The sequence below is a fragment of the Petaurus breviceps genome, unplaced genomic scaffold (assembly GCF_028583685.1).
Source record: "Petaurus breviceps papuanus isolate PSGF00001 unplaced genomic scaffold, PetGlider_PUasm1.0 47, whole genome shotgun sequence".
Lineage (NCBI taxonomy): Eukaryota > Metazoa > Chordata > Mammalia > Diprotodontia > Petauridae > Petaurus > Petaurus breviceps.
The window spans coordinates 14,109,132-14,124,365 of NW_027186349.1; the positions used below are offsets into that span (position 1 = coordinate 14,109,132).

Sequence of the window (15,234 nt, forward strand, 5' to 3'; positions counted from 1 at the left end):
GTTTACCCACTGTGTATGTTGCAAAAATTTGGTGTACTTTTTTTTCTGATTGACTATAATAACAATCAAATAATTTATGCGTTATGCCTGAAATTTGATTAAAAATTAAGAGAATCAATTAGTTTATGGAGCTAATGACTGCCTCCTTTAAAGTCTGTGCAAAAGGTATTAAATTACACAGATATCTGCAATAGAAAGCATATAATAATAATTATTATATAGTCCTCTCTGACAAATGCAGTGTTTTAAGTTTGAGGAAGAAAATTTCATATACATTATCTACTTTTACCGATAGTTACTACAGATGTTATTTAAACTCTTTACTGATAGAAAATCCAAGCCTGAGAAAATTTAAATAACTAGTAATTTTTAGAAGTAACATTCAAATCCTGATATCTCCTGAAAGGTAAATCATAGATTTAAAATATGTTGACTCTGTATCCAATTGCCTTTCTACCACTCAGTCCTGGTGCCACAAATTGTAATATCTACCCCACTGAAAATTCTAATCTTTGCTCCAATTATCCCAGAGTAATATCCCACTGTCCCAGTCATAATCCTTTTAGTTACAAAAAATTCCACATATAATTTTAGCTTGTCTCATCGGCTAAAATGACTAGCGTTCTAATATCACTACTGTGGTTGACAGTTATATAGAGGTTTATAGAATATAAAATTTAAAAATATCAAAGATAGAAAACGCCATTTAGTACAACTCATAGCTTAATATACATGCTCTACAACATCTCCAACAGATTGTCAATGCCTAAATGGATATATACAATGCAATCAGGCAATCCTAGCCTCTTTTAGATAGAGAACTTTAGGTCTTATGGAATTTTGCTCCTATATTGAATAAAATTTCCTTTCTCTCCACATTTGCCATGATTTTTCCTACTTCTGCTGTGAAGGTGGTAATAAACAGAAGCCTTGACTAATTATATTGATATTTAAAAAATACTATTTATCCATAACCCATTTTCTTTCCCTAGACCAAGATAATATTTTTCCTTGTAAAAATTAAGTCTGGTTAGGCTAAAAATGCCAATAATTTGAAATTGTCTGGCATAATGTCCTTACAGTCATCCATCACTATTCTATTGAGAGAAGGAAAAGATGGGGGCAATATTCTTCTTCAGAGGATTTGCATACAATTAGTCAAAAAATTACTGAAGTACTGCAAGAGGAATGGGAATTTGAGATCTTTCCTGCCCCTTAATAGACCTAGGTGGGAGTTTGAAAAGTAAATTTGAAAGTATTTTGAAGTTTATTTGAAGTAAATTTGAAAGTAAATTCTGTCTCCTAACAGGCTGAATGTAATCACATGGAGCCTGTGATGAAGGGAATTTGCTGAAGGGTACAGCAGAGCCCACAGGAAACTTCCCAGGTCTGAAGATAAACTCTGCCTCCTAATATGTTAAATATAGACACATGAAGCCTGTGATGGGAGGAGTTTTGCTGAAGGGAAGAAGAGCCCACATGAAGCTGGGAATAAGAGCTAGACAGATGGTGGCAGACAGAGAGGAACTCAGCCAAGGAGATAGAAAGTTTTGTGAGTAAATGTTGATTTTTTTTATTGGTTTTTGGGAAGGCCAAAGGATTTTGTGGCTCTCAGCATTATTATGGCTTCTGGATATCTTTTTAGATGATGGAATTGGCTTATTGGCTTTCGGATTTGGTGTTCTAGTGTTTAAATAAATCCTTCAGTTCTATCCTCTTTCTGGAGAGTTTGGTATGTTTTGTGATCGAACGTCATGTGATAATTATAGTCACTGTCTTTATTGTGATCATGGGTGCTGTAAATATTGCATTTGTGCTACAGGTACCCACATTAAACATGTCATATCTGACTCAGTAATGACATGTCAAAATGACCTCAACCTTAATTTACTGATAAGCAAAAGATAACATGGCATTTCCTGTAAACCAATATTGTGTATATGATTATTTCATCTTGTATCCATATGAGAATTATCAGTTATAGAATTATTAAAATAGATTATGTTTGAAAAGTGATTTCACTAATAAGAAAATTTTAAATCATAAACCTCAAGGGCATTGTTATTGGAAATTTCTGTTGTACTTCAAATAAGTTCCAAAATTATTCATCTGTATAGCTTATTTCTAATGTCATCAGACACTGAATGAGAAGTGAAATTTAGATCATCTTGAATAGAATGTGTGAAAACTAAAAAGTATCATTTGTGTCCTTGGAACATCAAATAGTGCAGTTTGGCTGTTGTGTAGACAATGTAAAGCAGAATAGGACAGAAAGGTCAAAATGGTGGCATAGCACTGATTTGGAGACTGCCTTTAATAATAGACAAAGGAGTTTGAATTTTATTAGATAGGCAATAGTAACATGTGATGACCAATTTTTTTTTTCATGAGAAACAATAACGAGAATCATGTGAAGTATAACCTTGAAGTGACAAAACATGGGTAAGGTAAAATTAGTAAGGTATAAATATGTTAATGACACTACTGTGCTCATTCCTTTCAATTCCCTAGGACCAAAAATGCAATTTTTATACATTTTCAATATAAAATGATTGTACGCTTTAAGTGGCCAAATTCTACAAAATATTCTTTTAGTGAAAGAAATCAATTTGTTTCTTAGAATAGTCAAGTTAAAGTAAATAATTAAGACCACATTTATGAAATGAAATAATTGCTAACCAGGCTTAATTTGACTTCAATATTTTACTAGTTCACATAATAAATCAATTATGTAATTTGTAATACATTCGTCACTTCTCAAAGTAATTATTGTACTTAGCACAAATTCCTAAAAGCTTATCACAATAAATTTACTGATTTTTATGAGCTTCATAATGTCTGTATGTTGAAATTGTTTCTTATTTTATCACTTCTACTACTAAATTGCCTTTCTTCTAGTAATCATGTTGAATATCTGTTTTGGAAGTAGACCATTTACTTATCCAAGACTAAAAAATATTCAAGAGAATTCATATATATATAAATGAGATATATAAGATCATGAAATGAGAAGACAAAACATGATGTTGATTTATGAGGACCTTGAAGCATTTCTTTGATACCATTTAAAGAACCATGTAAACTTCAATTTTGTTTTCTTTTTCTTATTTATATTTATGCTTTTGAATAGTGGTAGTCCTGTTTATGAACATCTCTGATGATGATACAGTCTTTTTTTTAAGCAATTGGGGTTAAGTAATTTGCTCCAGGTTACATGGCCAGTTATTTTGTGTGGGTGCCAAGTATCTGAGGCTGGAACCAATCCCAGGAGCCCCTACACCGAGGATCGGTGCTTTTACTCCCTGTGCCACGTGACCATCCCTGATGCTACAGTCTTATGTCAGATTAATAAGATGTTAAATAGCCTATAAAGTAAACCTCTGCATTAATTATTTGGGCATGAGGGAAAATTAGTTACTGAAGGACTAGTAAGTGGTGGATCCTATAAAGGGGATCCCAAAAGACATAGAATTATTTGAGCTTTTATAACTTAGGGTTGAACTAAGAAATTTGGAATACTGCATATAACTATAACGACAAATGATATCATATGGTAACACGAGACTGCATTGGCATAAAGCAACGATATTCGGGGAGGGTTATTGAGAGGAGAGAGAGAGATGCTGAAGAGTTTATATTCCCTATATTTTAGAAGGCTGCAGAGTTTTAAGTAAAGAAATGTTTATGGATGTTGGAGAAATGACAAATACCAAATGTTCACATTCAAATAAAATGTTTTTTTAATTTTATTTTAAACTTTTTTTTATCTTGCTTTTACCTAGCCTTAAATAAATGTGCCTATTACTATTGAAGCCTATGTATTAATATGAATTAGTAGTTTTTATAGTAGAATAACTTTAATGAAGTTATTATTACAGATTATATATTATTAAACATTAAATAACCTAAAATATTAAAATAACATCTTAAAATTCCTGATAGAACCTGAAAATTAAACTGGAAATCTGCAGCTCAGAGATGCTAGTTCTTTCTTTGCCCCTAATTTTCTGTGTAATTGTGGTCAGTTTGCTGAAAATTCTGTGTATAGTTTATAATTACATTCAATTATTTTTTCACTCCATTATTTAGTTGTAATTAATAATAACAAGATAAGTGATTCAATAAAATAAACTCAAATAATGCTACATGTAAAATTCTATATTATAATTTACTCATGGTAAACTATAAAAATGCAACAATTTTTATGATAGAAAATTTTTCTGTCTATGATTTCTAAGCTCTCAAGTTAAATCTAAATTTTTTTATACTTTCTCTCCACCTGTCATCCTTTCCCAGAAATTTTTTGTGATTTTTTAAATATACGTATCTTGTCCAAAGGATAAGTAAAAGAAGAAAATTTATATATGGTAACCATTTTCATTTTACGATAAGAGTTAATATATTAAACTTTTTATATGAATTGTTTGACTTTTGTTGCAAGATAATTTTTGAAAATTTTGAATAAACATCAGTATATTCTCATATTTCATCATTATACCTTAATTCTCTTTGAAAATATATTTTTATAATAAAAATATCTTTCTCTAAAGAGCTACAGAGGTAATGCTATAGGAAAAAAAGCATAAAAAGACCAAATCCCCAAATGAGAAAATTATTAATAAATAGTTCCAACATTTGAGATTAAATGGGACAGAAGTTGTCTACTATGAACATAGCAGTTGGTGACACTGGGCATAAAAGACAAAATGAAAAATAGTCCCTGTCCTCAAGGAGTTTACTTTTATTAGAGAATAAAATATAGATAACTATACATAATAATTTGAAGAAGAAAACATGCCCTAACAATTATGGATATCAATAAATGTTTCCAATAGGAGATAATGGTATGTTTGCTAAGCTATATTTTTAGGAAACTAGGTATTCTGAGAAACAGAGATAAGATGAGACTGCATTCTAGGCACATGAATAGAGCCTAAACAAATACATAGAGGTAGGCTATCAAATACCACATCCAAGGAATAGCAAAGTTTTTTTTTAAATGAATAAAGTGAAATAATATTAGCTTCATCTGATTTTAGGGTGAAATGACCTTTCCTTTTAAGGATGGGGCACAGATGCAATTAGATTCAACACAAAATATGCCAATACATAGGAGAGATCAAAATTAGATATGAGAGAAGATAATTGAATGGATGAAATGATAGATAAGACAAAAGAGGAAAGAACCAAGAGCTCAAATAGTAGGGTTCTCTTTGTTATAGAAAAGGACCACCTCTTTGTCAGTGACTGAAGTAAATGATGAAAAAATGGGTAATGATAATTAAGGATTTCTTAAGTGAGAGGGAAGAATATATCATTCAAGATGGATGATCTGAAATTTCTTAGTAAAATAGTAGATGAGACCCTCTACAGAGAGGGATAGGTAATGGAGGTTGAAGAAGCTTGATGTTGGAAAATATTTTTTGAAAGAGAAACTCTCTGATCAGCATCAATTTTACAAGATTTTAAAGGATTTCAACAATGTCAGAACTAGTTAAGATCAAGACTATAAATTTGTAGTGGGTCCAAATGATTCCTTCTATAATTTAATCCAGAGTTCCCAAGGAGGAACAGAAAAATCTTAGTAAATAAGCAATTTTTCCTTTCCTCAAGTTGTCATATATTAATCTATTCTTGCATAAAATATTATTATAAAAATGGGTAAATTTAAATTATGAATTACATATAAAGGTTAAGGTAACATATCATGGGATAGATTCTATATAGTAGTATAATATATAAACCATCTTAATTTTGATCATGAAATAAATAATTTATATAATATTACAGAATTTTTTAATATGAAAGGATCTTAAAGATCATCTGTTTAAACCTTCTATTTATCCAGTGTCAAGCAGTGCAGTGAAATAAGGCCACAATGTAACCTAGAGTTGGAGGGAGAACAGAAGAGTGCTTAAACTGTTTATTATGTCACCGTAATGAAGAAAAAAAAAGTAATATCATAACATATAATATAATCCTTTGACATTTGTTTTAGATTCTCAACTTCACTGTAATAAGGAAAACTTGTGAGGGAATACAGACTCATTAGATTGTGATTTCCTTGAAAGTAGGAACTTATCTTTTTTGTTTTTCTTTTTCCCCCCCAAGGTTACAGAGTGCCTCAGAACAGAGGAAGTGGTTATTATATTATCTTTACTGTTGGACTAAAATATGCTTGACCAAAGTCTTAATTATTTACTTCAAATGAGAGATGTTAAGTGACTAATTCAGAATCATATGGTATCTACATTTCAGGGGTAGTATTTAAACATAGAACTTTCTAATTAGGAAGTTGGTAGACTAAACACTGTATCAAGCTGCCTTTGACTTTAAGATTACTTCATTTAAAATATTGGCAAAACCACTACTAGGTCAATTTACAAAGATAAGTAGGGAAAAAAAAGAAAAATAATCTATATGTTCTAAAATATTTATAGCACCAAGAAGAGAAGGCAGCCTTGTGTGTCTACCACAGCACTAGGGTATTAGTTATTGATCCCACCTAGAATACTTCAGTTCTAACCTGAAAGGATATATAATACTGATCGTCTACCCATTTAATCTGAGCAAATGGAGACTGAGAAGCCAGAATAAAATTCCCCAATACTGATACCAATGGTGAATTTGTTAATCATCGTGCTGAAGATATGGAGGAAGAGCAGGCCTTAGAAACACTGAAGAGATGGTTGAACTTCCCATTTTGGTTCAGAGCAAGAATGCTGGAGAAGTAATTGGGAAAGGAGGCAAAAATATTAAACCACTTCATACAGACTACAAAGCCAATGCTTCAGCCCCAGACAGCAGTGGCCCTGATCGCGTATTGAGTATCAGTGCAGGTATTGAAACAATTGGATAAATTTTGAAGAAAATCACTCCTACTTTGGAAGGAATGTGCAGTTGCCATCACCCTTTGCAATCAGCCAACTCCCATTCAAATCTGATGCTGTGGAATGCTTAAATTGCCAACAATATAAAGCAAGGGACATTGACTACCAGTTAAGACTGTTGTTTCACCAGAGTCTGGCAGAAGGAATTATTGGGGTCAAAGGTGATAAAATCAAAGAACTTGGGAGAACACTCAGACAAATATAAAGTGTTTCCAGGAATGCTGCCCTAATTCCATGGACAGAGTTGTTCTTATCAAGGGGAAGCCTGACAGGACTGTGGAGTACATAAAAATCATATTGGATCTTATGTCTGAATCTCCCATCAAAGGATGTGCACAGCCCTATGATCCAAATTTCTGTGATGAAACTTATGACTTCTGGTGGTTTCATGATGATGTTTCATGATCAGCAAGGAGGCATTGTAGTATTTCCCATATGGAAAATGGAGGAATATATAAATAAAATAGGGGAAGTGGAGGATTTGCCAGAATGCCCCTAGGTCATGATGAATGTTCTATGCCCCCATTTAGAAGAGATTATGATGACATGAGCCCTTGCAGAGGACCCCCGATACCTCTCCTGGATATTGCAGCAGTATGAAAGATAGAAATCTTCTTCTTCCTCTACCACCCCCACCTAGAGAGGGAGATCTTATGGCTTATGGCAGAAGAGGACAACCTGATGACTGTTATGATAGCATGGTTGGTTTTAGTGCTAATGAGACTTAGGACTCTGCAACACATGCATGGAAGCCTTCAAATGGCAGATGGCTTATAAACCACAGATTGAGTACCATGAGTTTATAGCTGATTCTGGACATGATTATTTTGTTCTATTCTGTTTTGATCCTGTCCCTTTTCAAAAGTGGGTGCTTCCAACTTCACTCCCCCCGCCCCAGCCTGACCTCCCTTTCAACATCCCCCTTCTCATCCTCCCCCCCCCCTACTCTCCTGGAGAGTGAGATACCCTATTTATTGTATATTTTATTCCCTCCTCAAGGCAAATTAAATGGGAATAAGGTTGACCCATTCCCCTTTGCCTTCCTATTCTTCCTCTCCATTTTAACCATTTTCCCTTGCCTCTTGTATATGACATTGTTTAATCCATTCTTTCTCTCTGCATCTCCTCTCATTATATTCCTCTTTTACCTCTTAATTTCACCTTTTAAGTACCATCCCTTCTTGTTAAATTGGTCCTATGCCCTCTATGTATATATGTAAATATATATATATGTATATATATACACACACACTAACATATGTATTCATATGCCCATATATGCTCATATATAGACATATATATTTCTATTCCCTTCAACTATTGAGAAAAGTTTCATCAGTTACAGTTATTGTTTTTCCATGTAGGAATTTCAACTCTGATAAGTTCCTTATGATTTCTTTTCACTGTTTACCTTCTCATTCTTCTCTTTCTTCTTGTACCTGAATGTCAAATTTTCTATTCAACTTTTTTTTTTCAGCAAGAATGCTCAAAAGTCCTCTATTCCACTGAATGAACATATTTTCCCCTAAAACATGATACTCAGTTTTGCTGGGTATCAGCTTGGGTGATCAAACTGGGTGACTCTTGGTTTTAATCCTAGCTCCTTTGACCTCCGAAATATCACATTCCAAGCCCTTCGATCCCTCATTGTAGAATCTGCCAGATCCTGCGTTGTCCTGATTGTGTTTCCACAATATTCAAATTGTTTCTTCCTGGCTGCTTGTAATATTCTTTCCTTATTCTTGGAATTCTGTCTATAATATTCCTAGGAGTTTTCTTTTTGGGATCTTTTTCAAGAGGTGATCGGTGGATTCTTTCAACCTCTATTTTGCCCTCTGGTTCTAAAACATCGGGGCAGTTTTTTTTTTTTTTAAGAACTTCCTGGAGGATGATTTCCAGGTTCTTATTTTGATCATGTCTTTCAGGTAGTTCAATAATTTTTAAATGATCTCTCCTGGATCTATTTTCCAGGTCAGTGGTTTTTCCCATGAGATATTTCACATTGCCTTCTATTTTTTCATTTGTTTGGATCTGTTTAACAGCATCTTGATTTCTCATAAAGTCATTAGCTTCCATTTGCTCCAATATAATTTTGAACAATGATTCTCCTCATTGAGCTTTCAAGATTCTTTTTCCATCTGGCAAATTCAGCTTTTTAAGGCATTATTTTCCTCATTGCCTTTTTAGCCTCTTTTACCATTTGAGTTAGTCTATTTTTTAAGTTGTAATTTTCCTCAGGCTGTTGACTCTCATTTCATAATTTTCTTTCATTGGTCTCCTTTCAATCCTTTCTCTTCCCAATTTTTCCTCCACTTCTGTTATCTGCTTCTTAAGGTCCTCTATGACCTATAACCAGCTCATAAATTCCTTTGAAGCTTTTGGTGCAGGAGTTCTGACTTCACTGTCTTCCTCCTGTTCTATGCTTTGCTCCTTTTTGTCCCCAAAATAGGAGTCTAATTTTGGAATCTTCTTTTTGTTTTGCTTTCTTTGTCTGGTCATGTCGCCCCTCGGTCACTTGACCTCTGGGCTTTTTGCCACAGTAGGACTCTGCCATCAGACAGGGGAGCTTTCATCCCAAACACTGGGGTTTTCTCAGCTGCTGGAAGTATTACATGGGTGCCCTCTCTGAGGTCTCCACATGTTCTGGAAAGCTGGACACACACCCAAAGACCTCCACCCTAGACTGCAATCCAGTTCCAAGAAGGTTAAAGCAAGAGCGGTTACCCTCAGACTGGTGCTTGGTCCCTCTATACTCTGCAGGCCAGGAGCTGAAGGTGCCACTTGGCACTGGCTGGCTTTGTCAGGAGTCTCAGCAGCTTCTCGCCCCGGGGGCAAAAGCCATGCACTCCTACTTACTAAGTCTCAAAGTCCAGACTGCACTGACCTTTCTCTTTGTCCTTTGCATCTATGTTTTTATAAATCTGGACACGGCCACAGCTGCCACTGATCTGGGGTCCCTGGGGCAGGTGGCTGGTCAGGCCATCCCTAGGGCTAAAGCCTCGGGGTGGGGCTGGGATTGTCTCCCAGAGCACTGCTCTCTCTAATTCCTGCCAGCCTGCTGGGCTGTCCTCAGTGGGAGGTTAGCTTCTCTGTGTCATTTTGTGGGTTCTGCCACTCCAAAGTTTGTTTAGAGTCCCCTTTTTACATTGGAAGAGGTGGAAGCCAGAGCAGCGGGGAGGTCCTGCTTCTACTCTGCCATCTTGACTTTCCCCCCCAGGGGGTGTTTCCTAACAATTATATTGGATTGGTTTGCCATTTCTTTCTCCAGATCATTTTACAAGTGAGGAAACTGAGGCAAACACAGTAAAATGAGTTGTCCAGGGTTATACAGCTAATAAGTGTCTGAGGATAGATTTGAATGCATGACTTCCTGATTGCTGGAGCACTACTCTATCAGAGTAATTATTAGAATAAAATGATTGAATATTTGTAAAGAATTGTCACTTTCAAAGCACTATTTGAAGGATTGAAAATGTCTCTGTATTTGAAAAAAGTAGCATATTGTTTTAGAAGACAAAGTGCTCTGAGAATCAGAGGTTAAACTTTAAGAAAATAGGTTAACTTCTCTGAACCTCAAAAATATATCATTACCATTGTGTAATTGTCTAAAGCATTTCTCCAACTTTCTGATGTACTTAAGCCTTTAATAGGGTATGAGCCTGATGCAAATAATTGGTGAATGGAAGTACAATGAAGAAAATAGCAATGAAGATAACTATGAGACTGTCTTAGATATTAATCTTCATATAGAATTGTGATGTTATAAGAAGATCCTGTAAATAATGATAACAAATTACAATGCGATATAAGTCCTATCTTTGTTTAAAATAAAGACATATTATGCTTCTGTCTGTTTTCATATTGACCAACAAGTTAATAATACCATTATGCCAGATTCACCCACATAGAATGATGGGGAGGTTAAAAGGTTTTGTTATGTAGGTGCAATATTGATTTTAGTTTTTTTTTTTTACATGAAGAGCTCTTCAACCAACAGGCATATTTTTAAAAATCTCATATTATTTTGTCAATTTCAGTTTATCTATTTCTTGTCTTTTGATATCTCACTTACTTCCCAGAATGAAATAGTGCACTGTGCTTCCCAAAGTTCAGGGCAAAGTTTAATAGCAATCTATATAAATTCATAATCACAGACACACCAACATTCTGGGTGGTTAATGCCTATGCATTTGTAGAATAATATAAACTCTGAAGTTGACTCTGCTTCTTAATGTCTTCATATTTCATGGGTTTCACTGTTTTCTAGTGAAAACTCTCAGGATCTCAGTGAAAAGTAATTCTAAACAATTCAGGGAAAGTGATAAAATTACACATGCTAGGATTCAACTTAATTGATTTTGGGTGTAAATGAACCTGAACATCAAACAACTTTCTTTTTACTCTCATGTGTATAATTCCAAGGCAAGAATAAGCTGCTTAGTGTTTTAAACATTTCTTATGTAGTTAAAACACAGAAATGGAGTCTTCAAATTTCAAAATTTGATCCACACTTTAATTAAAATTCAAAGAAAACTACAAGTACAACATTGCAATTCAGGTAAGATAGATTCTTACTGTACAATATTAAAATGAAATAAAGCCTTCCTATCTTAAACTGAAGGCAAGGCAGAAGTGCTTCTATATACCAATTATCGTCTTGAATTCAATTCAGCTGTACATGGTCTTTAGAAAAGAGTTTTCATTAGTACTTTTAATAGTATTGACAGTTTAGTCAATGAACATTTATTAAGCATTAAGTATGTGCCAGGCATTGTTCTAAGCACTGGGGGGAGAAAAAAAATCAAAGGCAAAGATATTCCATACCCTCAAGCATCTCACAATTTCAAGGGGGAGACAATGAACAAAGAAATAGGTACAAATAAGCTAGATACACCATAATCAAGTGTGGTAAGGCACTGGAATCAAGAGAGGTTCAGAAAGTGTCTCTAAAGAAGATGGAATTTTATTTGGGACTTAAAGGAAATCAGAGAAGCATATATTCACAAATGAGATATCATTCTAGCCATGAGGAACAACCAGAGAAAATACCTAGAGCATAGAAAGTGTCACATTGGTGGAAAAACAAAGACAATAGTGCCACTTGCTCCAAGAGTAGTATATGGCAGCAAGTAAGGTGAAAGAAGACTGGAAAGGAAGGAGAGGACTAGGACTTTTAAGGGCAGCCAGAAAAATTTACATTTGATATGGGAAGTATTATGTAGCCACTTGTAAGTTGTTGAATAGGGGCTGACAAGGTCATAATTTTGATTTACATCAAAATTAATAACTGAGTGAATAGGGAATGGACTGAAGTGGAGGGAGACTTAAGATATGCAGACCCACCAGTAAGTGATTGTAATTGTCCAGACGTGAGTTGTTGGAGGCCTGTACCACCATTGTAACACTGCCAAAGAAGATAAGGGAATAAAATGGAAAGATAATATAAAGGTGAAATTAATAGTTATTGACAAGAAGCTGAATATATGTGGGAAGAGATGGTGAGGGGTTGAAGATTCTACCTAGATTGCAAGCCCGAGTGACTGGAAGGATATTGTTGCCCTCTATCATAATAGTTCTATGAGGTTGCCTGCAATGAAGACCAATTTTAAGGTGGTAAAATTAATAGGAAATATCACTGGGCTATAATTCCATGGGATTCACATTCTAAAATTCAATTTTTATAAAAATTCACTTCATAGAAAAATTATTTTTCTCATCCTTTTCTCATAACATTTTTCTTATTGCAGTTCACAGTTATTTGAAGTTTTCATTGCTAAATAAAATTTATTACTAATATCTCCATTGTGATGCAAAATATTTTATGGTGTGAGGGCTAATTCTGACACTTCCTAGTTGTTTGATCATATACAAGTCATAAAAATGTCTAAGACTCACTTTCCACATATATAAAATTATGATAATAACAATAATAATAACTGCAAGGTAAGACTTTGTAAAATGTCAAATATGAGCTATTGGGAGCAGCATGGCTTTTTAGGGAAGGGTTCTGGGAATGGAATCAGGAGAGACAAAAGCTTGCCTCCTATCTCTGAAACATTATTGCTCACAAGTAAAGGAATAATATTTTGCTATAAGAAATGAGGAGCAGATGGACTTCACAATAATCTGGAGGCACATATAAAGAGATACTGAGTGAGGTGAGCAGAATCAGGAGAACATTATACACAGTTACAAACACACTGTAGCAGTGATGACTGACTTTGATAGACAGGGCTCCCTTCAGCAATGCACGGTGATAAGACAACTCCAAAGGACATATAATTAAAAAGGTTATCCACATCCAGAGAAATAATTATGGAATCTGAATGCAGATTGAAGAAAACTTCTTATTCTCTCCCTCTCTTTTGTTTTGCTTTGTTTTGTTTCTTCTTTCTCAGTATTTATTCCATTGCTTATAATTCTCCTTTAAAACTTGACTAATATTTAGTGTTAAGGTATATGTGGAACCTATATGGGATTGTATGCCACCATGGAGGGGGAGTGAAGTGGGGAAGAAAAAATGGAACTCTAAACTTGTGGAAATGAATGCTGTAAAGTAATAGTAAATAAATTTTAAAAAAGAAAAAAATTTAAAAATAACTTTATCCAGAAGTTTAACTAATGAAAATTAATTTCAGTGAGGATAACAAAAGTGTCCAGATAGCACCTTAGTCAGCAAGTATCTACTTATTGGTTAACTGAAGAGGGATAGTTGAAAGGTATAAATAGATTAGAATAAAAAACTCATCTACAAAATGTTAGAAGAAAAATGAGCAATTATAAGAAATATTGCCTCATGAAGAAGAGAAAAGCAAGGTCAAATTATATTATACAATACACAGGAAAATACCCAATGACAATCAATCCAAGACTTGCATGGACAGATGTAAAGTGAAATGTAATGTGTACAAAGTAATAGTGATATTTTAAGATGGTAATTTGAGAAGGCCTTGGCTATTCTCAGCAATAAAATGACCTGGAACAGCACTTACCCTAGCATATCCAGGATGGCTACTAGCACAGGTTCTTCAATTTGCTTTACTAAAGCAGGAAAGCAACTTTAAAAGGGTCAACAATTTTTAGATGGATAGATAGATAGATAGATAGATAGATAGATAGATAGATAGATAGATAGATAGATAGATAGACAGACAGACAGACAGGTAGACAGGTAGACAGGTAGGTAGATAGAGAGAGAGAGAGAGAAAGAGAAAGATGGGGTGGCTAGGTGGCACAGTGAATAGAGCACCAGCCCTGGAGCCAAGATGACCTGAGTTCAAATCCAGGCTCAGAAACTTGATATTTATTAGCCATGTGACCTTGGGCAAGTCACTTAATGCCAATTGCCCTGCCTTCCTCCCCCCCCCCAAAAAAAAGGAAAAAAAATATATATGCCTATGCATATATACATATATATATACATATGCCTATATTTATACATACATGCATACATAGTTGCATGTGTGCATACATACATATATATTTCACTGTTCAACAGATCAACAGTCAGGGCTTCTAACTGTCCCAACTAAAATTCCATCTTCTTTAGAGAGACTCTCTGTCACCAGAGAAGCACCAACATTTAGGTTTCCAAATCCAGGAGCCTCAGCCTCTACTGAGAGTAGAGATCAAATCACACAACTCTTCCCATAACTGAGCCCCAAAGCAAAACATCATCTCAGAATACACACACACACACATACACACACACACACACACACAAACAGAGCCTTCTTCAATGTCAGAGGACATCACAACTTTTGTGACCCACTGACTAATTACAAAGTAACAAAAGGTGCGAACCTTCCTGAAAAACAATTGTCCCCCCAATCAAGCCCTTCCTGTTGGGTTCCACTTCAGGGCCATTAAGGGACAGGGAAAATCTAGAAATTCCCTAGGCCATTTAAGAGGCAGGAGAGATCTTCAAATTCACTTAGCATTACATGCCATAAGACAACTCTAAAGGGCATATGACAAAAAATGCTATCCACCACCAGAGAAAGAACTGATGGTGTGTGAATACAGACTAAAACATACATTTGTTTATTTTTCTTGAAGTTTTTGCCTATATTTTCTTTGAAAACATGATTATTATGCATGTGTTTTGCATGACTACATGTGGATGACCCATGTCAAAATGCCTGCCTTCTCATTGGGGGTTTGGGGAGGGAGGAAGGGAGAGAACTTGAAACTCAAAGTTTTAAAAGGGAATGTTAAAAATTGTTTTTTCCATGTAAATGAGAAAAAATAAAATGAAAGAAAGGAGGAAGAAAGAAAGGAAGGAAGGAAGGAAGGAAGGAAGGAAGGAAGGAAGGAAGGAAGGAAGGAAGGAAGGAAGGAAGGA

The 15,234-nt window shown here is 34.7% G+C and overlaps 1 pseudogene; it reads left to right on the forward strand.

Moving 5' to 3' along the window:
* Nucleotides 1-6,573: 6,573 nt before the first annotated feature.
* Nucleotides 6,574-15,234, forward strand: part of LOC138171823 (heterogeneous nuclear ribonucleoprotein K pseudogene) — a 152,783-nt pseudogene continuing 144,122 nt past the window's right edge.